Source organism: Acomys minous (genome assembly GCF_964271855.1).
Source record: "Acomys minous genome assembly, chromosome: 14".
Classification (NCBI taxonomy): domain Eukaryota; kingdom Metazoa; phylum Chordata; class Mammalia; order Rodentia; family Muridae; genus Acomys; species Acomys minous.
In genome coordinates, this window is record NC_140496.1 from 60,337,496 (window position 1) to 60,363,246 (window position 25,751).

The 25,751-nt window shown below is 45.3% G+C and overlaps 1 protein-coding gene across 3 annotated transcripts in view; it reads left to right on the forward strand.

Annotated features, from left to right (window-relative positions):
• DENND2C (DENN domain containing 2C) overlaps positions 1-25,751 on the forward strand; it is a 77,853-nt gene that overhangs the window by 457 nt on the left and 51,645 nt on the right. For 2 of the 3 annotated variants that reach the window (XM_084757945.1, XM_084757947.1), the window contains exon 1: positions 78-162. The exons of the other annotated variant lie outside the window; for it this stretch is intronic. The gene's annotated coding sequence lies outside the window, so the exon portion shown is untranslated. Of the gene's footprint in view, positions 1-77; positions 163-25,751 lie in introns of those variants that run through there. 3 annotated transcript variants of the gene reach the window in all.

Genomic DNA, 25,751 nt, shown 5'->3' on the forward strand with positions numbered 1-25,751 from the left:
AGGGGCGAGGGGGCGGGGCTATCCCAGGGAGGGGCGTGTCTTAGACTGGAGGGCGGGGACTGCGGACCTGCGGGGGCGGGACGAAGAGGCTGGCGCTGGACCCGAGAGGCCGCGGGCGTGAGTCTCGTATCCCAGCGTGAGGTGGCGTCGCGGCCCGGGCAGGTAGGCGACGGGATGCGGCCGGGAGGGAGGCCACGGGGCCTCGTCCGCTGAGCTGTTGGCGTCGCCCATGGGTGTCCCGCGTGTCCGTGGTTGGCCGGGAGCTGGGCGCCTCGGGCCAGGGGAAGGAGGGTTCAGCGTGCGAGCCGCGGGCGCGGGCCGGGGCGCCGGCCGGGGAGCTGGGGCGCTCGCCGCTGGGAGGAAACGCGCCTTTCAGGCGGTCTTGAACTTGGACGCGCCGGGACGGAGCTCTTCAAGCTAGCGATAAAGCGTGTGTGTGCGCGCGCTTTGCCTCCGGACAAGCCGGCAAGCACCATAGTGGAAGCCGTCAAGTAGTAGTCTTTTAAGTTAAAAAAAAAAAAATCCAACAGAGGGACTGGAGTATGACTGTGGAGTAACCAGGGGAGAAGACGATGATTAGATTATGAGTCAAAAGGCTCCGCTGTGGAGCTCAGACCCGCAAACGAACCGTCACGCCTCCACCGGGTTAACTCTTCCCAGTTTGTTAACCCGGAGTGTAAAACTGGGACGCCCATGGGTGTTCTCACGGTCAGAGAGGAGTGACAGCGTTCTACAAATGTCAGGCGTTGTTAGATACACATGCATCACGGAGCATGTGTAGTCTGTAAAACTACTAAGTGCCTGGTATACAGTAGGCGCCCTGTAAACCTACTGATTCGCCTACAGTATGTAAGATACAGTTCTAACTTGTTTACTATGCAAATAAGTTATTTAAGTTTCTTTTCCATACAATCACCATTGTTTGAAGAGCAGATCTGTTCTTAACTGAGTCATGAAAATTTCTAAAATAGTGTACCATCTGTAAACTGTTGGGGAATCATTTACCGTAAGGTTTGTACCAATCAGAAAACCCGTTGCTTTGCTTAGATAAGTCGTCTCGGCTAAAGATATTTGGTAAGGTGGGCTGAGAGTATTGTTTCAAAGCAAGACTTTGATTTGTTTTTGTAAATTGAGGGGCTGCTTATAGGAAGATCTGAGTCCTCCAAGACAAAGTTACTATGTGGCTGTGGTTTTGTACAGTTTTTATTATAGGCATTTGTGTTCTTGTGGTTGTGTGTGAGTGTACAAATTTTAGGGGGGAGATGTGACATTTTAAAAGGAATAGCCGTCTGCAACCAGGAGGTTTCCACTAGGGATACTTAAGAGTGATCTGCAGTCATTTCAAAGGCAGGAACCCGGAACTGCAATGATTGTGTCTCTAGGCCTTTCATTAGTCTGTTGAATGTGGCAATAGACTTTTTTTTTTTTAGATGCAGAAATATCAGTGTTTTTGGTTGAGAGCAGTAGGCAGTTTCTTTCCATTTCTTATTTAAAATTTACCGTTAGGAGTGTGGATGTAGCTGTTGATGGATGTTTACATGCAGAGTCCTGGGTTCAGTGCCAGTATGTCATAACTAGGTATAGTGGTGCACGCCTGCCATCCCAGCATAAGAGGTATAAGGAGGGATCCGGAAGGGCTAGTTTACTCCTGGCTCTATGCTGAGTTTGAGGCCAGCCTGGGATACATGTGGCTCCGTAACAAAACAAAACAGAACAGAGTTAAAATTTCCTCAGATCACAGGGCTAGAGAGATGGCTTGGGAGAAATAAGGGCACTTGCTAAATCTGAAGACGCCAGTTTAATCCCCAGGATGTGTAAAAGGAGAGAACCAGCTCATGCAGGTTGCCCTTTGACCTCCAAATGTGTCCCAACAATAGCCCCCCAAATTAATACATGTAATAAAATTTATTTATTATGTGTATGTGTGTGGGCACACATATGGCAGTCGGAGGACAATTTGTGAGACGTAACTTTCTCCTTTCATCGTGTGGGTTCTGGGCATTGAACCCAAGTTCACTGGCAAGTACCCTTACCTGCTGAGGTAAGACATTGGTTCTTCTTTTCTCTGTCTTTGTAGGATGAAACTAGGGTCTGGTGACTGCCAGGCAAGTACTCTACCACTGAGCCTTATCCCCAGCCCCAGCTGGAAATCATACTACTTTTAAATGGTCTGTAAACGCTATAGGCCAGGAGTTTAGAGTAGGGTACAGCACATTGGAACTACGTGGAGTGCCAGAGGGAAGATTACTAGTACGTAGACTTGTGCCGCTGTAAGAGTTTTGTTTGTGAAGCTGGAAAGGTGACTTCATGGTTAAGAGCACTTGCTAGCTGGGTAGTGGGGGCGCACATCTTTAATCCCAGCACTCAGGAGGCAGAGGCAGGTGGATCACTGTGTGTTCTAGGCCAGCCTGGCCTACAAAGTGAGTCCAGGACAGTCAAGGCTACACTGAGAAACCCTATCTCGAAAAACCAAAAAAAAAAACAAAACAAAACACAAAAACAAAACACAAAAACACAAAAAACAACAACAAACCAAAACCAACCAAACAAAAACAAACAAACAAACAAACAAACAAACAAACCCCACACTTGCTGCTCTTCCAGAGGACCTGAGTTCAGTTCCCAGCACCCATGTCTGTCTGGTAGTTTACAGCTGCCTGTAACTCCAGCTTCATGAAATCTGATACCTTCTGCTTTCCAAGGACAACTGCAAACCAGTAACATAGGCTGACATAGACATACAGCCATATAAATAAAAACAAATCTTTAGCCCAGTGTAATGGTGCATGCCTTTAGTCTCATCACATGGGAGCGGCAGAGGCAAGAGGATCTCTATGAGTTCAAGGCCAGCCTGGTCTACACAGTAAATTTCAGGTTAGCTAAGGCTATACAGTGAGACCCTGTTTCCAAAAATAAATGAATAAATACATAAATGTATAGAAAAAGAATTTTATTTAAATATTTTCAATAATTCAGTCAGAGAATAAGTGTTTTGGGTTTTGGTTTTGTTTTGTTTTGTTGAGACAGGGTTTCTCTGTGTAGCCTTGGCTGGCCTGGACTCAATTTGTAGACCAGGCTGGCCAGGCTGACCAGGCTGACCTTGAATTCACATGGATAGGCCTGCCTCTGCCTCTCAAGGGCTAGGATTAAAGGCGTGGGCTACCACACCCTTGGTTTTGTTTTTCAAGACAGGGTTTCTCTGTGTAGCTTTGGCTGTAGACTCAGAGAGATCTGCCTGCTTCTGTCTTCCAAGTGAAACTTCTTCTGAGACAGGATCTTGCTCTGTAACCCAAGCTAGCCTTTAACTCATTATGTAGCCCAGGCTGGCCTAAAACATGCAGCAGGTCTATCTAGATCTGAGTGCTAGGATTTCAGCATTTGCTCTTATACTTAGCTAAAACTATTTTAAAAACCAACTTTGATCCTGTGCTGAGTGATGGATCCACTGAGAATTTATAATATGTCGATCCTACGGGTCTAACACCCTACGTTCACCCTACTTACGGAAACTATCCCAAGGCACAGGTTAGCACCCACGTTGCCGGCATGTATGGGAGTGTGTACTCCTTCTGCCGAGTGGGATTAGTAAGTACTGAAAAGCTATTTTGAATGCTGATTAACAGTAAGAGTATTAAATAATATGTATGGGTCCTACTCGGTGCAGGCAGTGTCCCGTCCTCAGAAAAGGCTGAGGGATGCTGTCATCACTGGAAGGTCTAGAGACATGGAGTAGCAAGGGGGTCGGGCTGCAGCGACACTGAGTGCAAGTCTGCACTATATTGAGTTTCAAATTCCACAAGACACAGTGAAATCCAACAGCTTGTTAAAAGGCAGAATGTTTATGAACTTCAGATCAGACACACACACACATGGAGGTGGGGGGTGGGGGAGGGGGGGGAGAGGAGGGACAGCAGAAAAACTGGTATTACAAGATATAGAGGCATGTCCAAGCTACAATTTAATTATACTTTGTATGTAAAACTTTTTTTCCCCTGATGAATGACATGGGATTCTTCTTGTTTTTAAACTCCCAGCCACTTAGCGCATTATCTTAGCAATATTAAGAGGTATCTGTGTTTTAATAAGAAGTTTAAAATACCTGTTGCAAGAAAAGGAAACGCACCACACTTGGTGGAATATACACATAGTTTTAGCACTTGAAAGACGACAGGAGGAGGCTAGGGAGGTTTGTAGTTTTACCTGGGTTAAGTAGGGGAATCTGTCCTAAAACAAAACAGTAAGTAAATAAAATAAACTTACTATAGTTTTAGTATAACAGAGGTCTAGACAGAATTTAATGGGAAAAAATGGTGGAAACAGTTATTCTCCATGTGGTAGGGAGGAGGAGGAGGGCTGGAGAAAAGGTACTGTGCTTGAATTTGATTTTGAAGGATGACTAAAGTTTGCCAAGGTATGAATGAGACCCGGGAGTCTGCAGTATGTTTGAGAACTGTGTTCTGCTTTAAAAGTCAGAGATACAGGGATGGGTGCTTGGCTAAAAATAATCGAGAAAAAGAAAATTGCAGAGCATGCTTTTTTTGCTGTGTTAGATCACTGCAATTGCTAGGTAAGAGTTGGGGGTTCAGGCCCCAGATTTGGAATAAAGAAATGAGTGATTAAGTTCAGTTTGGCAAAATCTTTCACTGTAGAATATTGAGTATTAAGGGTTTTGTTTTTGTTTTTGTTTTTTGTTTTTGGTTTTTCGAGACAGGGTTTCTCTGTGTAGCCTTGGCTGTCCTGGACTCGCTTTGTAGACCAGGCTGGCCTCGAACTCACAGTGATCCGCTTGCCTCTGCCTCCTGAGTGCTGGGATTAAAGGTGCGTGCCATGTTTTTTGTTTTTTTATACTTTGAAGTAGCACTTATTTTTAACACATACTTGGTGTAAAGCTATGATTCGGGGGGAAATGAGTGTGCTGATGCTGGTTATTGGAGAGAAGCTGTGTATTGTAGTAAGGACTTTGCAACTGAGCATAGAGACAGTGGAGCCAGAGAAGGCTTGGAAGTAGTTAGACAAGATTACACAGTGATGGATCTGTGTGGTGGCTGGATTGAGTAAAGCCGGGCAGAAGGCAGGGAGCTCCGTTTGGAGGTTGATAAGCTGGTTAGGTAGGTGGGGGAGGTTTGCTACTGGAGTACTGATGGAGCAGGGGCGGAACTGGAGTAAGAAACAGGGGCTGGGAGGGCTCAAGAATCCGTCTGCTGCGGAGTCAATAGGCAGTGGCTTCATTTCTTAGCTTGGAAAACTCCGTGAGTACAGGGCCTGCCTTTATTGTTTGTTTATGTGGTAGGATGATAATTGTCTCCGTTCTGAACTGCAGAGCATTGAGGTGAAGATGGCAGGCAGGGTCCGCAGCCGGGGATGAGTGTGGCTGGTGGTGGCCTGGAATTGGCCAGTAGATAGACGACTAGGAAGAGATTTTCTTCTCATAAAGCATCCAGATGAGTTTTAATGGAAAGTTGAGGCATTTCAGTATGTGTCCTGTGTCACTTGCTTGAAGCCATCAGCCTCCACTATCACAGACAACTAGGTGTGGTCCTTGCCTGGGATCAGAGCTCTGAGAAAGTTGAGCTGGGAGCTGGGCTTTAATCTCAGCACTTGGGAGGCAGAGGCAGGTGGATCACTGTGAGTTGAAGGCCAGCCTGGTCTACAAAGTGAGTCCAGGACAGCCAAGGCTACATACAGAGAGAGATTGTCTTGAAAAACCAAGAGAAAGAAAGAAAGTTAGTTGAGGAAGGGAATCAGAAATTTAAGGTTATCTTGGCCTACATAGGGAGTTGGAAGCCAGCCTGAACCTTACCCTAGTTGATTTTTGTTTTAAAACAAGCTTTTTCAAATATTTTCAAAGAGGGGCTGAGAGTGTAGCTCAGTTGGTAGAGTGACCGCTTAGCATGCAAGAGGCTTTGGGTTTGATCCCAGATTCCCATAAGCTGGAGGTAGTGACAAATGTCTATACCCCCAAGAATGAGTAGATGGAGGGAGGCAGGTCCAGAGTTCCGGGTCATCGTCAGTTAAACAGTGAGCTCACAGGAGCCTGGACAGCTGGAGACTCTGCCTCACAAACAGACACACCAATAAACAAATGGGGCCTGGAGAGATTGTTCAATGGTTAAGAACAAATGCTGCAATTACAGAGGACCTGGCTTCAGTTCCCAGCATGGACACAACACAATAGTCCAGGGAATCTGATGCCCCCTTCTGGCCTCCCATGGCACTGCACACACGTGGCACATTTATATACATGTAGGCAAAATACACAAACATATAAAATAAAAATAAACAAATATTTTTTTATTTTTTAGTTTTTAGTTTTTGAGACAGAGTTTCTCTGTGTAGCCTCGGGTGTCCTGGACTTGATTTGTAGAGCAGGCTGGCTTCAAACTCTCATTGATCGGCCAGCCTCTATCTCCCCAGTGCTGGGATTAAAGGCGCGCGCGCCACATCACCTGGCAATAAATAAATCTTTAAAAAAACCAAAATTTCAAATAAAAATAAAAAGGTACTAGCTTACTACTCTTCCATTTATTTGAGCAGAGTTTTGAGAAAGAGCCATTTTTCCCTAATTTAGTTACTATATCAGAAAAATTTGAAACCTTGAAGGAAAATACAGGTTAGATTGACCTTGCCTAATCCCATCAGAGGCAGATGGGTCTCTTAGTTCATGGCTAGCCTGGTCTACAAAGGGAGCTCCAGGCCAGCCAGGGATAAGCAGTGAGACCCTGTCTCAAAAAGAAACAAATTCCAGAAGACATCAAATTCTTGTGGTTGTTCGTTATTTACTCTGAAGAACGATGGCATGGCATTTTGTATTAAGACTAAAAAACTTCCATTACTGAGCGTTGCTATTTTTAACACTTACGGCAACGCATTGTTTCAGCTGGGATTTTCAACCCTTACCCAGTTAAATGCAAAAGAGTGAAACAGACTCCGAAGTGGACCTGGTAAGTACATAGCATTGTCCATGTGTTTTCCAGGAATTAATTTATGTCAGGAGAACTTGCCTACTTCAATACAGTGAATCTTTTCTAATTTCAATATTTACATGATTTATATTGGAATTGAAAATAATGGTAAAATAATATTTAAACTCTGTGCTGTATCTTTTATGGTGATGGAAGTTACTGTTTGTGAACTGTGTGTGTGTGTGTGTGTGTGTGTGTGTGTGTGTGTGTGTGTGTGTGTGTAAAGCTACACCAGCATTCTCTACTGCTGTTGCTGCCCTTTGGCAACTTTCCTTTGATTCCTTCTACCCCAGATCATGGCTGCCCACGGTCACCTCCCGTTTTTCTATTGTGTGTCTGCTTTCTTTGTGTTTCTTGCTGTCCTACAACTGTTTTTCCCCAGTTTTCTTAGCCCCTTAATTTGGCTTCACATCAGTTTTGAGACAGGGTCTCCTGTAGCCCAGGCTAGCCTTGCACGTTGAGACATCACCCTGCTTTAGCCTCCAGAGCTCTGGGTTAGAGCTGTGTAGCACCACACTGAGCCCAGACTTCACTCTCACCCTCATCATGTCCCCGCCTCCGTGGCTCCATTGACAGTCTGTGTACACTCCTGAGGAGCAAGGCACTCCCCAGAGAAGGGCAGCCACTGATTTAAGTATCTTTGGCCCAAGCCTGTTTTTTTTTCAGTGCAGTGCCCAGGTTCTGAAGGAGCCTGAGAGTGATGTGGCCCGCCCGCTCTGAGTCATGCTGTCCAGCCCCGGCTGAGGACTCACCCCCTAGTTTGTTAACCACAGCTCATTATTGAGGAGCTCTTCAAGACTGTGTCCTGAGGCTGAGATGCGAGGCTCAGAAGCCTAAGGTTAGCCTGGGCTACTATTGCTCAGAAGCCTAGGGTTAGCCTGGGCTACTATAGTCAGAACATATCCAAAAACAAACAGCAAGGGAAGTAGCTAAGCTTTTAATACTTACAGAAATGCCTTTTTACTACGGTAGGGTCATATGATAGGAACAGAATCCGCCAACTTGGTCTCATGGTGCACGTGTACTTTCTCATCTTCCACTTCTATAAGATCTGTTGGGCCGGGCGGTGGTGGCGGCGCACGCCTTTAATCCCAGCACTCGGGAGGCAGAGGCAGGTGGATCGCTGTGAGTTCCAGACCAGCCTGGTCTACAAAGGGAGTACAGGACAGCCAAGGCTACACAGAGAAACCCTGTCTCAGAAAACAAAACAAAACAAAACCAAAAACCAAAAAACTGTTGCTGTTCTCCAATGCCATGGGATCCCTAGCATGTCTTTCTTTAGTGAGACTTCATGTTTCTCCCGCTTTCCTGCATGTTCTTTCTCTCCTCCCCTCTCTTTATCCTTCTCTTCCCCTTTGGGGGTCAAATGACCCTTCCACAGGGGTCCCCTAAGACCGTGGGAAAACATAGTTACATTGTGGTTCATAGCAGCAGCAAAATTACAGTTAGGAAGCAGCAACTACAGTGATTTGATGGTTGGGGGTCACCACAGCATGAGGAACTTATTAAAGGCTGCAGCATCAGCAAGGCTGGAAACCCCTGCTTCCAGGCTCCAAAGACATGAGACCGCTCCCACTTTCAAATGTTCTGTTTGAAGTTGTTCCCTGTCTCTCTCACTGACTTTGGCATACACGCCATGTTCGTCCTTTGTCCATCTTCTCTGTGGCTTGCTGACCCCAGTCCAGGCCGCTTACATTAGTTACTTTTCTTACTGCTGTGACAGCCCAGACCGGAAGCAGTGTGGGGTGTTTGGGCTGCCTGCCCTTAGAGTTACAGTCCACCATGGCTGTCAGAGCGGGGGCAGGGGGGCACGCGTGTCTGTCTGGGCGGTAGGCAGAAAAGACAGGAAGTTGAGCCTTGCTTATCAAACCTTAAAGGCTGGCCTCCTGGGACTGACTTCCTCCAGCAAGGCTCCGCCTCCTAATGCTTCCATAGTCTCTCCAAGCAGCACCGCCAGTTGGGGGTTAAGTAGTCAAACACTTGCGCACACTGGGGACATTTAAGTCGCACCACCCATCCTATTGAACACATTTATGTCTGCCATTCTCAACCTTTGTTTTCTGGTTGACTTAGGTGACCCCTGTGAAAGGGTCATTTGACGCAGGAATGCCCCGCCCCTCCCCCAAAGGTGGAGAACTGCGGGTTTATGTTATTCCCTGTGGCCAATGCAAGGCCCCGGCCTCAGTCATTATTGGTATGACACGCATCTGCTCTTTTCTCTCTTCTAAGGACCTTCCTTCTGTGATAGCTGTGAGCCTCGGCACCCAAGTTGGCTGTTTCCACTCTATGTGGTGATGTCTCGTTTGTGACAGATGTTCTCAAAGATTTGAATCCCAACTCTTGCCACTTCAAAACCCTCTGCAGGGCTGAAGGTGTAGCTCAGGGGTAGAGCACGCGTGCAGCATGTCTGAAGCCCTGGCTTCAATGCCTAGTACTCCCCCCCCCAAAAAAACAAACCAAAAGCCCTTTTGCCAAGGAAGCTCATGTGTGCTTTCTTTTTTGTTTGTTTGTTTCACAAAGCCCGGTTGAAATACTCATTCGGTCTCTAAGCCTTTGGCTTCATCTCTAATCTCACTCTCAGCAGATAGTCTTGCCTATTATTTCAAAGCAAAGGAACAATAAACCCCCAGCTGGCCAGGTAGTGGTGGTGCACACCTTTCATCCCAGCACTCTGGAGGCAGAGGCAGGCGGATCTTTGAGTTCTAGGCCAGCCTGGTCTACACAGAGAAATCCTGTCTCGGAAAAAAACAAAACAAAACAAAAAACAAGCCGGGTACGGTGGCACAGGTCTGTAATCCCAGAACTCAGAGGCAGAGGCAGGTGGATGTCTATAAGTGTGAGGCCAGCCTGGTCTATAAAGCGAGTCCAGGACAGCCAAGGTTACACAGAGAAACACTGTCTCAGAAATTCAAAACAAAACAAACCAAACCCCTTAGCTAGAACTTCATCGCTGGGTACCCCCTATGCCTGCAGACCTGCCTGCATTTCTTGCCTTGTGCTAGTGGCAGAGCAGCCCTGCCCCTGGTGACTGCTTACCCCTGCAGGCCCAACTGCAGACTCCTGCCTCCCTTCCTCCTGGGCTTTCTGCTCTCTATCCTCGTCGCTTTCCTCTTCCTTCCTGACTCCTTCCCACCCAGGTTTAAATATAACTTACTTCTTTCCTGTCTTAAGAAGAAAAGCTCTCCTGCACCCCTGTGGTCTCGCTGTATTGTACACGTGCCGCCTTGCCTTAGCCCCTTGAGACTTGTGTGCAGTCGCTGCTCTTGCTCTGTTTTGCCCCATCCACTCTTCGCTCAGTGCCAGCTCTCCTTCATGTCCTGATGACCCACAGACACTCAGGTGGTGGTCTTTCTGCCTTCTTGCCTCCATAATTCTGTGCACTCCTGGTATGTCTCCTGTCCTTTGTCTACTTTGTGTTACCATCTATGACACGTGCACAGTGACTCACAGAGTCTGAGAACTGGCCTTTTCTGGACTGGGCAATGGTTCTGGAATTCATAAGATTCTAATTTTAACAAAGTGTGATGGCTTACAAAAGAAATTAAAAATAATCATAATTGTATAGCAATGAAGAAAAGTATGGTACAGAATGAATGGCTTTAAGCCAGGGGCAGTGGCATGCACATGTAATACCAGCTAGCTACTTTAGAGACTGAGGCAGAGGGATTACAAGTTCAAGGCCACCAGGGCTGTGTCAGTACACACAGACCTCATCTCGATAAACAAATTAAAAAAGAAAGAAATGTAATCCCAGCACTTGGGAGGCAGAGGCAGGCATTGAGGCCAGCCTGGTCTACAAAGCGAGTCCAGGACAGCCAAGGCTACACAGAGAAATCCTGTCTTGAAAAACCAAACAACAACAACAACAAAAAAAAAAAAAAAAAAAAAAGAAGAAAGAAAGAAAGAAATGAGGTTGAGCAGTTTACTTGGAACCCCTGAGATGCCACTGTGTACCAGGAGGCAAGAGTTCAAGGATGACAGTAGCAAGCGGTGGCGAGAGACGAGGGTCTAGCTTCCTGTTTGCTGGTGAGAGTGTAATTTGGCCCAACTGCTTTGGAAAAGTACTCGGCAGTGTGTTTTAGTAATACACCTCCCCATAACATAGTGATTCTAGATAATGCCAAAATAAAATGTTGATAGCAGTTCTTATTTTGTAATGCCAGGAATCAAGCCAGGCTTGTCCACATGCTGGGCAAGTGCTCTACTGCTGAGCCCTCCCCTAGCCCTTCTTATTCAGAATAGCCCAAATCTGCAAACAGTCCATGTACATGCCAGCAGGAGACTGGAAAAAGGGAATGCAGGTATTTTTACCATTAAGTAGAATTCTATAAAACAACAAAGAAAGGAAAACTCTTCAATATACCATAAAGTAAACCGTACAGATACTATTTTGTACAAAAGGAACTGTGCAGAAGACAACACATACTGGAGCTGGAGAGATGGCTCAGTGGTGAAGAGCATGCACTCTTCTTCCAGAGATCAGAGTTCGAGTCTCAGCACCGTATCAGGTGGCTCACAGCTACCTATAACTCCATGTCCATGGGGATCCGACACCTCTACCCCCTGTGGGCACCTGCTCTCATGTGCATACCCACATATAAACACACACACACACACACACACACACACACACACACACACACACAATTATAAATTAAGAAGAGATGTACTTTTTTTTTTGTTTTTTGAGACAGGGTTTTTCTGTGTAGCCTTGGCTGTCCTGGACTAACTTTGTAGACCAGGCTGGCCTATCACAAAGATCCACCTGCTTCTGCCTCCCTGAGTGCTGGGATTAAAGGCGAGCACCACCATTACCCGGCTTTGGCCTGTTTTCTTAACCCAGGGACCACCCGTCTAGGAAGGCGCTGCTTACTGAGGCCTGGGTCTTCCCACAGCAATCATTAATAAAGAAAATGCCCTACAGACACACCCACAGGCCAGCCTCGTAGAGGTATGTAGATTTGTAACAAGTTGACAAAAAACCAAACCAGCACACCACGTGAGATGAAGTGTGCAGAGAAAACATAATGTGAGTTGAAAACTGAGAGCTTTTCATCTTCCATCTTTTAGCTGAGAACGGGACAGGAAGTTACGTGCTATCATGGACATAGAGTCATGTTCAGAACTTTTGAAAGTCACCATTTTATGTAGCTTCGAAATGAAAAAGAAGATACAATTGTAAAGATACACTAATTACAGCTACATAAAAACACAGTCATAAAAAACACCAGGAGGAAACACCAAATTACGGCAGTGATCGTGTAGGTGGCGGTGGGCAGTTCCTCCCCTGCTTCCAGGCCTTTCAGAATTTCTGCAAATAATATTAGTGTTACTTTATGACTTTAAAAAACAGACTTTATTGACTTATTTGTGTGGTCACTCTCACAGCATGCATGCGGTCTGAGGACACCCTGTGGGAGTTGGTTTTTTCCTTCTGTCTTGTGGGCCCAGGAGCTCTGATACAGGTCTTAGCAGCAAGCACCTTTACCTGCTCTGCCATCTCACCACTCCTACGTTGTGACTTTTAAGACTTTAAAAAAATTATGTCTTTTGAGCCACTTGGGGAAAAATTGCAGTTTTTGGACATACTCGGAAGTGAGGGTTTTGTTGGCTTTTTTTGTTTTGTTTTGTTTTGTTTTTGCTTTGTTTTGTTTTTTAGAGGCAGGGTTTCTTTTGTAATCCTGGCTGTCCTGGCCTCAAGCTCAGAGATCCGCCTGCCTCTGCCTCTGGGGTGCTGGGATTAAAGGTGTGCGCCACCATGCCCAGCACTTTGTTGCCTTTCTAGTGTGGTGTTGAGAAAGTCATTCTGAAATAACTTGGGTTAAGTGACCATGTTTCAGTTTAGGCCAGTTAATGCTGGCTTCAGAGAAGATATCTTTTTTGTTGTTGCTGTTTGATTTTCAAGACAGGATTTCTCTGTGCAATAGCCCTGGTTGTCCTGGACTCCTTTTATAGACCAGGCTAGCCTTGAATGAGTGCTGGGATTGCAGGCGTGAGCCAATGTGCCCAGTCAGAGAAGATTTCTTTTTTTCTCCCCCCCCCCCCCATTTTTCGAGACAGGGTCTCTCTGTCTTGGCTGTCCTGGACTAACTTTGTAGATCAGACTGGCCTTGAACTCACAGCGATCCGCCTGCCTGTGCCTCCCGAGTGCTGGGTTAAAGGCATGTGCCACCATGCCCGGCTCAGAGAAGATTTCTTAAGGATAATTACATAAAAAGATTAAGATTTGTTTAACTTACCGTTTCTAACATTGAATTAATGTAATGAAATTCTAAAAGTTTTATATTATTAAAATTACTTTGTGTATATATTCCCACATATGGTAGTTTGTAAAACTTTCTCTGTTGAAACTCATTTGGTTGTTTTACCTAAGACAAGTTTTGTTTATTCATTGGTTTTATTTTGAGATGGAATAACCTTGGGTGGCCTCAGACTTTAAATCCTCCTGCCTCAGACACTTTTGTGCTGGGGTTACAGGCCTGCACCACTGTGCCTAGTTTACCTAAGCCATTGTTAGAATTTTATTTTTTATTTATGTGTATGTGTGTACCATGTGTGTGAGAGCACCAGAGGCCAGGTCCCGAGCAACAGGCAGTTGAGCCTCTCAATGCAGATGCTGCGAGCTAGACTCAGGTCCTCTGGAGGAGCAGCAAGAGCTCCTAACCACTAAGCCACCTCTCTAGACACCTTTTAAAAATCTAGCTATGAGCTGGGCATGGTGGCGCGCGCCTTTAATCCCAGCACTTGGGAGGCAGAAGCAGGCAGATCTCTCTGTGAGTTCCAGGACAGCCTGTTCTACAAAGTGAGTCCAGGACAGTCAAGGCTACACAGAGAAACCCTTTCTTGAAAAAACAACAACAAACAAACAAACAAATGAAAAACAAAACCACCACCAACAAAATCTAGCCATGAACCGGCTGTTCTCTTCTGCTAGGAAGGTGTCAGATACCATATCCTCTTTACCTGTTGCTGGGACCCTAGTTAAACACCAGAGTGGTTATCTTGAGGTTCCCTTTCCTAGTCTCCCAGGGTTCCAGGCAAATACATATTCCCACCCCACCCCCTTGTACCCTTAAAGGCTTCACTGTTGTCCCTTGAGATCATCACAGTTGACACACACCCTTGAGAAGGATCTCTAAGTGATGTCTGCAGAGTCAGCCTTGTGTTGTCTTAGATGCAGTGACTCCTGTTGTGTGGGGTTGACCTTGGAGAAGCCTACAGAGGAGACAGGAAAAGCTGCATATAACATCCTGTTACATCAACTGCATTGTTATGTCTGCGGCCAGCAATACATAGTGCTTAACTACAGCATCCCAGACTTCTTTAACCAGTTCAGCTTCCTCGGCTAAAGAGAAACCCAGCACAGATTCCAAAATAAGATTCACGGGAAAGCTGAGGGCTTGTGTGCTGGAGAGAACCACCACCATCAGATTCCCACATCAGGCCAAGAGACGGAGCTCCCTACCACTCTTGCCTCGTCCTCAGCAAAGGGAACTTTTTGGATTTTAGAAATAGCAATACATAGCATGAGACAGCTTAATTTACATATGAGCATTTGCACAGTCAGATAATCATAAAGAGCTAGCTGATCTACAGGATGGTAGGCTATTAGTCAGAACACTTGTAGTCTAGCTACCTTTTCCAAAAGTGATTTAGTTAGCTTTTCAAAACCTAAAAATGAGGTGGGTATGGTAGTGCACACCTTTAATTCCAACACTGGGGAGGCAGAGGCAGGCGGATTGCTGTGAGTTCAAGGCTAGCCTGGTCTACAGAGTGAGTCCAGGACAGCCAAGGCTACACAGAAAAACCAAAACCAAACCAAACAAACCAAACCAAACCAAAAAACTCTAAAAATGTGGTTTCCGTATTAAAACAACTATGGCAGGTAAGAATCATCATCTCTCAAGACAGTTGTGAGAATTAAATACAGCGCTGTCAGTAGATGCTTAGAACACTGCTTGGTGACACTGTTATCCCTTAAATATATGGTGTACAAATGTACCACTTTCAATCTTGGACTTTCCTTCCTTCCTCTCTCTTTTTTGTAAAGATTTATTTATTTATTATTGTGTATACAGTGCTCTGTCTACATGTACACCTACACACCAGAAAAGGGCATCAGATCATATTATAGATGGTGTGAGCCACCATGTGGTTGCTGGGAATTGAACTCAGGACCTCTGGAAGAGCAGACAGTGCTCTTAACCTCTGAGCTATCTTCCTAGCCCCTCCCCCCTTTCTCCCTTTCGCCTTTTCTCCCTTTCTCTTGCTATACCTTGTTAAAGATTTATTTATGTATTTTATGTATATGAGTGCTCTGTCTCCATATAAACCTGCACACCACAATACGGCATCAAATCCCATTGTAGGCCGTTGTGAGCCACCATGTGATTACTGACAATTGAAGTCAAGACTTTCGGAGAGCAGTCAGTGCTCTTAACTGCTGGCTCAGCCATCTCTCCAGCCCCTCAATCCTGGGTTTTCTCCATTTACTTTTTATTTGCTGACAGTTAGGGAATTGTGACAGTTCGTTTTTATTGCTGAGCATAGAACTTGTATGAATTGAGTTCATCTGAGCACTGCTAGGCCTCACGCATGCTTTCTGTAGGGGTTAGACATACATATTGGATTAGCTGGAAACCATTTTGAATTTTGGAGGTGTTTTTGTTTTGCTTTTACTGGCTGGGCGTGCAGCTCAGTTGGTCAAGTGCTTACCTAGTAGGCACAGAGCCCTGGTTGGATGCTGGCCTGGGGGTGGGGGTGAGGGTAAGATGGAGGCCCAAGGAGCCAGAGCTCAAAGCAAGAGTAGTTGGAAGTTAGCCTGGCTAAAGACCTATGTCAAAAAACCAACAAAACAAAAACACGCCAGCCCCAGAAAAAAAACAAAAACCTTGGGACAATATTTATTTTTTTAAAAAGTATCTTCTTGTTTCCTTGGGTATGTTTAAATGAATGTGTTTAAAATTCTCGTATTTGGTAAAGCTTGACCATATAGGCTTGTTTATTGTGTGAGTCTTTCATTCAGCATGATTATTTTGTTTATTCTAGGGAGTGATTGGATCAGTGAATTAGTTTGTGATATTAGCATATGTAGGGTGTCTGCCTTAGACACGTGTTTGAATTCCTCGTAACTTTGTTTGTTGATTTCAGTTGTGTCTTACAATGTAAGCTTAGCTAGCCTGAAATGTACAGAGATCCCCCTGTTCCCTGGGATTAAAGGTATGCATCACCAAGCCTGTGTAGTATGCATAGCTATTATAAATTCTCACCAGCAGGAAGAGGTACCTTAGAAAATAACCCAATGGCTTGAAAACAGTGGAGTATTCAGTTGGAATACTAGCCAGTCATCCTGGGAGCTCTTTATGTATCCTGACTACTAGCGTGCTTACTGTGTGCTTTAAGCTGTCTCATGCCGTGCGTTGCTATTTCTAAGATGTGGCTCTCATTCTCCATGAATGGACGTTTGTATATCCTTTCACACACAAATGGAGTATGTAACCAGAGAAATCTCTTCACTTGTGAAGGAGAGCGAGATGTCAAGCGTGGTCAGGAACACCGTCCCGGCGCCGGTGCTTTCCTGGCACGTAGAGCCCTCTGGGTGCCCGTGAATCTAATTTCTGAATCTGTGTTGCACTCTAGGTTCAGAACCATCTGCCAAATGCTCATCAGCAGTGAGATTGAAAAGCCAGATCACACTCCGGAGGCTTTGAGGGGTTTTCCTTGGGTGTCTGCTTTACAAGTGCTGGAGGTTGAGGCCAGGGCTCACATGTGCTGCTGAGCAGTGTCCGTCCTAGAACTCTGTGTTGGGGTCTGGTTACTTAGGAAGCATGGCTGTTGCTTTGTTTTCTGGGTTCTGTGATATCTGGACTGAAAGGAATGTCTTTTTAAACGCTGTTAATGGGCAGGAGAGACGACTCAGCAGTTCAGAGCGCCAACTGCACTTCTAGAGGACCCAGGTTCAGTTTCCAGCACCCGCTTGGAAGGAAGTTCACAGCTCCTGGGCCTCCAGTCTCAGGGGATCCAATGCTGTCTTCTGACATCTGCAGGCACTGCACACACATAACACACAGACATGTGTGCAGGCAAAACAGCCATACACATAAAGATAAAAGTTAAGAAAAAACAAAACACCGTTTTTTTCTCTGGCCTGTGTAGCTAACTCCTCTTTTATTTTTAAACTTTTATTTATTTATTTATTTGGTTTTTCAAGACAGGGTTTCTCTGTTTAGCCTTGGGTATCCTGGACTCACTTTGTAGACCAGGCTGGCCTCGAACTCACAGAGATCGCCTGCTTCTGCCTCCTGAATGCTGGGATTAAAGGCATGCGCCACCACACCCGGCTATTTTTAAACTTTTTGTTGGTATACAAACTAACTGTTTCCTGTGATATTTTTATATTCATATATACCTTTTAAACTTAAAAAAAATTTTTTTTGTGTGTGTGTGTGTGCACGTGTACATGTGCAATCACAGGTATGCATGTGCACACATGCATGTGGGTACCTATATAGGCCAGAAAAAGGTGTTGGGAAGCAGAGCTCCACTGAAGGAGCAGCAAGTACTCGTAAGCTCTGAACCCTCTCTCCAGCCCCTTCCTAAGAACTGAGAACATTAAAGGAAATTGTGCATCTGCTGTGTGACAGACAACAAGAATAGAAAAACTGTTCTTACAATTTATTTTTATTTTTATTTTTTATTTTTTATTTTTATTTTATTTATTATGTATACAGTATGCATCTGATCACATTATAGATGGTTGTGAGCCACCATGTGGTTGCTGGGAATTGAACTCAGGACCTCTACAAGAGCAGTCAGTGCTCTTAACCATCTCTGCAGCCCGTTCTTACAATTTTGTTGCTAATTATCATTTGAATGAATAGTTTCAGTATTGTTTATGCTAAAATATGCTAAGATGCTTTCTCATTAGTGTTAGTCACTTTTTGGTTGCTGTGATAAAACACCACAGAAGACTTTATTTGGGCCTATGGTTCTAGAAGGTTTGTGTCCATGATAGCCAAACAGGGGTGGCAGGTGGCAGGTGCCTAGAGCAGCTCACATCTCAAATCATAGCAGTCTTTTGAGGCCTCACCCCCAGTGACATAGTTCCTCCAGCAAGGCCACACCTCTTTGATCCTCACTAAAATTTCCACTTTGTGGCCCTCAGGGACCCAACTCAGTCCTTAGGCTGGACAGCAGGTGCCTTTACCTGCTGAGTCATCTCACTGCCCCCAGACTTAACTCGTTAAAAAAGATTTATTTTTCCTTTAAGCATGTGAGTGTGCTTGCACAAGCGTGTGAGTGTGTGCCATGGGTATTTGGGTGACCGAGGAAGCCAGAAGAGGGTGTCTGGACTCAATGTAGATGGGGTGAGAGGCAGTTGTGAGCCACCCAGTGTGGGTGCTGCGAAGCAGACTTGGGTCCTCTGCAAGAACAGCACGCACCCTTACCTGTGGAGCCATCTCACCAGTCCCAAAACTTCACTTACAAAGTTATTTATTGTTTTGGTTTGTTTGAGACGAGGTCTTACCATGTAGCTCTGGCTGGCTTGCCTGGAATTACCTATGTGGTGCAGGCTGGCATTGAACTCACAGAGAGCTGCTTGCTTCTGCCTCCTGAGTGCTGGGATTAAAGGCCTGGCCTAAAGGTATCTGTTGTTACTGTGTGTGTGTGTTACTGTGTGTGTGTGTGTGTGTGTGTATGTTAGTGTGAGTATGGGTGCATGTGCATAAAAGTCCTGGGCGAGCTTTGGGCTTGGCGTGGTTCTCTGCATGCACCAGAGGCTGTGGGGAGCATTCTGAGATAACTTTTAGGGCAGGTGCTTCGACCTGCTAAGCCGTCTTGCTGCTCACAAACTTTTTTTTAAATTAGATTTTTAAAAGATTTATTTATTATATTCTCTCTATATGAATGTTTTATCTGCATGTGCGTGTATGTACCATGTGCATGCCTGGTGCCTGAGCAGGTGAGAAGAGGCTGTCGTGTCCCTGATGGCTGTAAACTACCATATGTGTTCTGGGAATTGAAATCAGGTCCTCTGCGAAGGTAACAAGTGCGTTAAGCTACTGAGCCGTCCTGCCAGCCCCTCACACTTCATCTCATCGCGTTTGGGACTTAGTCACTTATCAGGCCAGTATTCACTGAGGAGTTACTGCTTGGTACATTCTCTTCTAAGTAGTGAAGACGTTTATATTCTAGTAGAGACAAATAATCCATGAGTGCAGACTTGAAGACTGTCCTGAGAGGCCCATGCCTACTCTGTGGTGTCCTCACCCCCCCCCCCCCCCAAGAGATGGCTGAAGGGCTAAGAGCACTTGCTCTTGCAGTGGACTTGGCTTCTGTTCCAGCGTCCACACGGGGTAACTTACAACCTTCTACTAGAACTCCAATTTCAGGGAATCAGGTGCCTCCTTTTGGCCACCTTAGACACCAGGCACATGTGGCATGCACTCATGTAAACACACACACACACACACACACACACACACACACACACACACACACACACACCAAACTTAAAGCTGTAAAAAAACAAACAAACAACAAACCTGAATAGCTAGGCGTGGCGGCCACACCTTTAATCCCAGCACTCCGAGAGAGGTAGATTGCTGGGAGTTCCAGGCCAGCCTGGTCTACACAAGGCTACACAGAGAAACCCTGTCTCAAAAACAAAACTAAACAAAACACAAAAAACCCCTGAATAAAGTCGAGGTTTATTTTTAGATCAATATGAAATGGAGTGAGAGGCCTGGGCCAGTAAGTTATAGTGAAGATGAGAGGCAGCCAGAATTAGAGATGTGTTTGAAGGTGAGCTGCCAGGAACTGCCGTTGTGTGAGTAATGGGAATGAGTCAGGCGCCCACAGAGTCACCCTCCTGTAGTGTGTAAAATAAGTGAACAGTGCAGAGGAGGAGTTGGAGTCACTTGGAAGGTTCTATCAGTAATGTGGGTCACCAACTATAACAGCCAAACACCATTGTTCAAATTCCTTGACTTATGTCTCAGCTCTGTAAATAGGATTTTCATTCTTCCAATTAGCATTTTAAAATTCTTTCATTTAGCAAAAACTTCAAAACATTCCCATGATAAATGTTACAACAGACTTGAAAGAGCCAGGAAAGCATTAAATTTATATTTTGGAGCATCTTTCATTTGTCTTACTGTGCAGTCAGGTACAGTAACTGTGAGAAATTTACATTGTGTATTATTAACACTCAAAAAGTTGGGTTTTGTTGTTGTTTTTAAGTTTCTTTGTTGTCTTGGGAGCCATTTTCAGTTACTTATAACTGATGGGAGTAGGATAAAAGGCCAAAATCCCATGTGCACTTCTTTGAAGATTTGTTATTAAAGTAACCATCAGCAAGATGGTAAAAAATTGACCAGTAGAAGCAAATTTGACACTTTCCCCCCCTCCAATGATTTGGTCATTTTTCATTTGCTAGAAAACATTTGTCACTAAATTCAATGAGGACTTTTCTGCAGGATTTATTTCTGTATATTTTATCAAAAATGGTGGTACAAGCCTGTAATCCCAGGACTTGGGAGGCAGAAGCAAGTAGATCTCTGAGTTCAAGGCAGTCTGGTCTATAGAGCAGGCACTGGGTCAGCTGGAGCTACATTGTCTGTCGGTCTGTCTATCCATCCACCTGTCTATCTTGTATGGCTGTGTATGTTTGTGCACACATGCTTGCCCCAACAGAGGTCAGAGGACAGTTTGCAGGAGTCAGTTCTCAGTGAGTTTTGGAGGTCAAACTTAGATTGGCAGACTTGATGGAAAACATTTTTAATCACTGAATCATCTCGCCAGTCCAGAAACCGTCTTTAAAGGTAGTAAAATTGTGACTCTATTTTGTGTATGTACTATAAAAGCAGGTGCTTATACCTAACTATGTCAGTTCTGAAAACTTTGAAATTATATGTGGTTAGCTTTTCCCAATTTTTAAAAGTATATTAAGATTTGTTTTATTTTTAATTGTGTGTTTATGTGTGAGACAGACAAACAGAGAGTGAGGGGAGGGGGGCTGACAGGGGATACATGCATGTGAGTGCAGTGTGCAGAGGTCAGAAGAGGAAGTCAGATCTGGAGCTGGACTTCCAGGTGGAGTGGGTGCTGCACACTGAACTTGGGTCCACTGCAAGAACAGTGCCTGCTCTTAGCTGCCGAGCCTTCTTTGCAGCCCTGCGTTTGCCAATTGAAAAATATTTGTTAGGTATATTTCTAATTTTGCTATTATGCTAGAGTTGCCTTGTACCTTGAGTACTAGTAAGAGTCAAACAATTAGATACATTTGTTTAGGATGAATTTAATAGTGGGATTTGTTTCAGGAACCCTTCGTGGACATGAAAATCTGTGGATGCTCAAGGTCCTTATATAAAATGGTGCAGTATTAGTGTGCAACCTGTGATCATCCCGTGTGTGTGTGATAGAGGGGGGGGGAGGGGGCCTCGGAACCACTAATGCTATGTGAGTGCAGTGCTGGTCACTATTATACTGTAATGGTTAGGGAATAAGGACAAAAGACATATGTACATATTTAGTATCCACACATTCCCCCCCCTAAATGTTTTCAACCAACAATTGGTTAAGTCCAGAGATGTGAAACCCACAGATACAGATCAGACAAGTTAATATTGATAGAGTACAGCTGTGCCTGGTTCATATTAATTGAGGGAATTAAGCCCACTAACTTAATTTATTTCATATACCGGAGATGATTGGGAGGTATTAATTCAGTTTTGATAGCAGAACTTTGGTTCACTTCTTTAAAAATCTGCTGCTCCTTGGATGTGTTGTAGAGTGTGGAGCACCCTCAGAGCAGTGGCTCTTAACAACAGCTCCTGGTGCTGTGGCCCTTTAATACAGTTCCTCATGTCGTGGTGAGCCCAAGCCATACAATGACATAATTGTATTATGTCATTGCTACTTCATAATTAAATATCTGGCTGGGTGTGGTGGTGCATGCCTGTAATCCCAGCACTCAGGAGGCAGAGGCAGGCGGATCACTGTGAGTTCGAGGCCAGCCTGGTCTACAAAGCGAGTCCAGGACAGACAAGATAATACAGAGAAACCCTGTCTCAAAAAACTAAAAAAGAAAAAAAAAATCCGATATGCAGATGGTCTTAGGAGACCCACAGGCTGAGAACTGCTGCCCTAGAAGCTGTGGCGAAATAGGATCTGAGCTTTAGAAATAATGAATTCAAAATTAATTGAGTGGGGTTAAGACAGGGGGCAGGGTAGGTTTATAGGTTGGAGAGAAGTAGGATAAGGCTTACAGAAGAAGAGTGGGACGTTTGTGAGGATGTATACTGCACTCAGCCCCATAGACTGTGTAGTAATGTGATGACCATCGTTACGTGTCTTGTACAAGGTGCTTTACACACTATTTTATCCTCTGTGTACTGTGTACTGTGTACTGACAAATCTTAGCCCCTTGTTTTAAGTGAAAACGGTAAGGCTCTTGAGAGGTTAGGAGAAGAGTCCATGGTGCTAGGCACAGTAGGGAGGGCTTGAATCCAGATGTCTGCCTCTGGTCGCTGTACTCTTTATATGCTATGCCACGACACTGCCCTCACACATGGAGCAGCATGAGCCCACTTGAATTATACTTTTTCCTGTGCTTTGTCTCCTTCATCGCTGAAGTGAGTGGTTTATTCTCATACCCGAGGAAAAGGTCACATTCAGAAAGTCATCTGTCTCTCTTAAAAAAAAAAGTCTCTTTAAAAAAGGATTTATTTTTATGTGTCGAGTGTTTTCCTGCCTGCGTGTGTGTGCACCATGTGCAGGCAGTGTCCACAGAAGTTAGAAGAGAGTGGCAGATCCCTTGACCATGTGGCTGCTGGGAACTGAACCTAGCTCCCCTCCAAAACCAAGAAGTGCTCTTAACTGTCAAGCTGTCTCTTCAACTGGCCTGTCACTCACAGAGATCCACCTGCCTCTGCCTCCCTAGTGCTGGAATTAAAGGCATGCACCACCATGCCCACCTCCAAAAAGAGATTTAAAGATTTAAAAAAAAAAAAAAGATTCTATTTATTACGTATACAGTGTTCTGCCTGCATGTGCACCTGCAGGCCAGAAGAGGGCACCAGATCTCATTATAGATGGTTGTGAGCCTTCATGTGGTTGCTGTGAACTGAACTCAGGACCATTGGAAGAGCAGCCAGTGCTCTTAACCTCTGAGCCATTTCTCCAGCCTGATCCTAAAGATTCCTATGGGCCAAGCCTAGTGACCTACACAGACACACACGTGGGGGGCAAGAGAAAATATGAATGAAGGAATGATAGTCTTAAAAGCTAATTAAGAAGGGCCTGGAGACATGGATCAGTGATTAAGAGCGCTGACTGATCCTCCAGGGGACCTGGGGTTGACTCCTAGTACCCCATGGTGGATCACAACTGCCTATAACTCCAGTTCCAGGGGATCTGACCCCCGCTTCTGACCTCTGTGGACAGCAGGACATACATGCAGGCAAACCATCCATACACATAAAAAAGAGAGTTAAGAGAAAATACTGTCAATTCAGAGTTGTTTATTCAGCAAAACTATCCTCCTAAAATGAAGGGTGGAAGTAAGTTATTCTAAATGAATGAAAGTGGAGAAAATTTGTTGCCAGAAAGTCTGGACTGCAGACATTGCTAAGGGCATGCAGGAATCCAGTGATTAATAAATTTATAGATGAGAAAGCTAAAGCTCAGAAACTAGAGCTCCTTTCCTGGTGACTCAGGTGGGGCTCTGCCCCTTCAGGTTCCTGCTGCTGTGCTGTCAGAACAGCTTGGAAGTGGAAAAAGCAAGCAGACTTGACACATTAAAATTTGAACCCAGTGCCACAAGCTCTAGGGTCCTTCAGGCTGGGAGAGTCATTTATCTCCATGATAGTGAAAAAACGTGGCAGGGAGAGATTAAGACACAGGCCTTGTGACCAGGAAAGTGTCTGTTACAGTGCCACACTCAGAAGACACAGAGTAACATTATCTCTCTTCACCATGCTGTATGTGTGGTTTATTTTTTATTTTTTGAGATAGACTTTTTTTTTCCCCCAGAGATTTTTTTCTTTTAATCTCTTATCTTTTTCCTGAAATGCCATCCTCAGGATGCCAACAACAATTCTCTTTCCATTTGGCCATGTTCCTTCTAGCATCTAAGTAATTGGCAGCTATTTTCTTCAGAAAAACAATTACTTTGGCTCTAAACATAAAACAAGTGTTATTAAAATAGCCATCCACACCTAGTTCCCCACTTTTCCCACGACCGAAGACCTAAGAGCGAGTTCTTGCTGGAGGTGTAGCCCTGTGCTGGAGCTTATGCTTAGGCCGTGGCTTCGACCCCAGCTATGTGGATGAGGAATCATCCAAGTGTTTCTGCTCTTGAAAGATAATAGTAGTTCTGCAGAATTTTGATGCAAAGAGTGGCGTTTAGAATAACTAACACACCTTGTCCAGCACACAGTCACTTCTTCATAGCGTCTGGACTCATTACAAATGTGAAGCCTTCGTAAATCCATAATTTCCTGTGCTCTTCAAGCAATGAGGCTGTGTGAAAATTGAGGTGTATGGAGGTTTTGTCAAAAGTCATCAGGTGGTCTCCAAGGTAGTCAGGTGGTCTCCAAGGCAGTCAGGTGGTCTCCAAGGCAGTCAGGTGGTCTCCAAGGCAGTCAGGTGGTCTCCAAGGTAACCAGGTGGCCTCCAAGGCAGTCAGGTGGTCTCCAAGGAAATCAGGTGGCCTCCAAGGCAGTCAGGTGGTCTCCAAGGTAATCAGGTGGTCTCCAAGGCAGCCAGGTGGTCTCCAAGGTAATCAGGTGGTCTCCAAGGAAATCAGGTGGCCTCCAAGGCAGTCAGGTGGTCTCCAAGGTAGTCAGATGGTCTCCAAGGAAATCAGGTGGCCTCCAAGGCAGTCAGGTGGTCTCCAAGGTAGTCAGGTGGTCTCCAAGGAAATCAGGTGGCCTCCAAGGCAGTCAGGTGGTCTCCAAGGTAGTCAGGTGGTCTCCAAGGAAATCAGGTGGCCTCCAAGGCAGTCAGGTGGTCTCCAAGGTAGTCAGGTGGTCTCCAAGGAAATCAGGTGGCCTCCAAGGCAGTCAGGTGGTCTCCAAGGTAATCAGGTGGTCTCCAAGGAAATCAGGTGGCCTCCAAGGCAGTCAGGTGGTCTCCAAGGTAGTCAGGTGGTCTCCAAGGAAATCAGGTGGCCTCCAAGGCAGTCAGGTGGTCTCCAAGGTAGTCAGGTGGTCTCCAAGGAAATCAGGTGGCCTCCAAGGCAGTCAGGTGGTCTCCAAGGTAATCAGGTGGTCTCCAAGGCAGCCAGGTGGTCTCCAAGGTAATCAGGTGGTCTCCAAGGAAATCAGGTGGCCTCCAAGGCAGTCAGGTGGTCTCCAAGGTAGTCAGGTGGTCTCCAAGGAAATCAGGTGGCTTCCAAGGCAGTCAGGTGGTCTCCAAGGAAATCAGGTGGCTTCCAAGGCAGTCAGGTGGTCTCCAAGGAAATCAGGTGGCCTCCAAGGTAGTCAGGTGGTCTCCAAGGTCATTAGCTGGTCTCCAAGGTAGTCAAATGGGCTCCAGGGTGCCATTCATTGGTCACAGCAACAAGTCTGTTAGCTCTGTTGAATACTTTTTGCTATATTTTTTGTGGGTTCAGAAGAACAGTGGCTGTAATTCTGAGGAGCTGTACTTTCAACAGAGGGGAGACCATTTCGTTTAGATTTGCTGCTGGGAGTGTTTTCCTTTAAGGATCCAAATGCAGGAAGCTTAGTCTTCTTGTTCAGCAGCTTTGGCTGTAGCAGAAGAAAAAATGTTGAAATTGCTTTTGTT